Source organism: Pseudomyrmex gracilis, unplaced genomic scaffold (assembly GCF_002006095.1).
Source record: "Pseudomyrmex gracilis isolate BER0280 unplaced genomic scaffold, ASM200609v1 scaffold_397, whole genome shotgun sequence".
Classification (NCBI taxonomy): Eukaryota; Metazoa; Arthropoda; class Insecta; order Hymenoptera; family Formicidae; genus Pseudomyrmex; species Pseudomyrmex gracilis.
Genome location: NW_018020981.1, coordinates 37997 through 39353, shown reverse-complemented (window position 1 = coordinate 39353; position 1357 = coordinate 37997).

Genomic DNA, 1357 nt, shown 5'->3' with positions numbered 1-1357 from the left:
TTTCCACGGGATAAATTACAGCAATTATGTATTGTTGCACATATGTCTTTCGACATGTGCCGCAGTATGTAACAATATACGCAGGGACGCGTAAAGTTGCAGAGTTGCACTTTTTTTAGCAAGAGTGTGCAAAGGTGCAGTTTTTATTTTAGCGCAAAGTAATTGCAATTGTTTTAGCGAGAAATAACAACGATGTAGTATTCACTTTTTTATATTTAAATGTTATTTATGCAAAATATTTTTTACATGAATCATATGTATATATACAGGGTGTCCCGCAACTCACGACCGTAACTTAAATGACGTATTCTTGAGACGATTTTGAGACGAAACTTCAAATATCATATTATCGAAGCTATAATAGTTTTTGAATTATAAGCGTTTAAAAGTGACCTATTGGATGGCTTATATTTCGCGCGTTCAGGTACGGCGCATTGTGCGCGATACTGTGTTCTTATATCTTGATAGTTAGATAATGAAATAGAAATTATCTCAAAAAATTTTGTCATTAAATCACATTTTAATACATATAATTAATAAAGTTTGTATGTAAATAAAAACAATTTCATCAAATTCTTGCAAATTTTTAATTATAACGTTTTTGACAAGCTGTCAAAGTTATAGTATGAAACTAGTAGCGCTAGCGTATTGATTTTTCTCGCTTGTAGTAAAGTTGCTGCAATCAATAATTTTTGAAATACTCGAGAAATTGAAATTATTTTTCTATTTATGACATTATTTTTCTATTTATGACATTTTTCTATTTATTTAATTTATTACAATAGGAATTATTTTTTCAAATTTAAATTAATAACAAACAACAAGTCTTAAGAATTAATTTTACGTCACATAATAATAATAACACATACATTAGATATAATAAATAAATACATACATACATTAAATAATAAATAAATAAATAAACACATACATTAGATAATAACTAAATACATTACATTAGAAATAAAATAACAGCAAAACAATAAAATAACACAATAATAACATAGTATAACATTAACAAAATAAAATTACAACAAATGTTCAAAATGTCCTCCACCCGCTTCTAAACATANACGCGNCCGACGAAGCAAATTATTTTCTGCATTTCTTATCATATCTTCCGTAATATTTCCAACTGCTTCCATAATTCTTTCTCGTAATTCGTCGCGATTATTTACACGCTTGCGATACACATATTCTTTTATGTGTCCCCAAAGAAAATAATCCAACGGAGTAAGATCTGGTGATCTGGGTGGCCAATTTTGTGGACCGCCGCGTCCTATCCATTTTTCTGGAAACATTCGATCTAACATTCTCGAACGTTTCTCCCATAATGAGGTGGTGCACCATCTTGTTG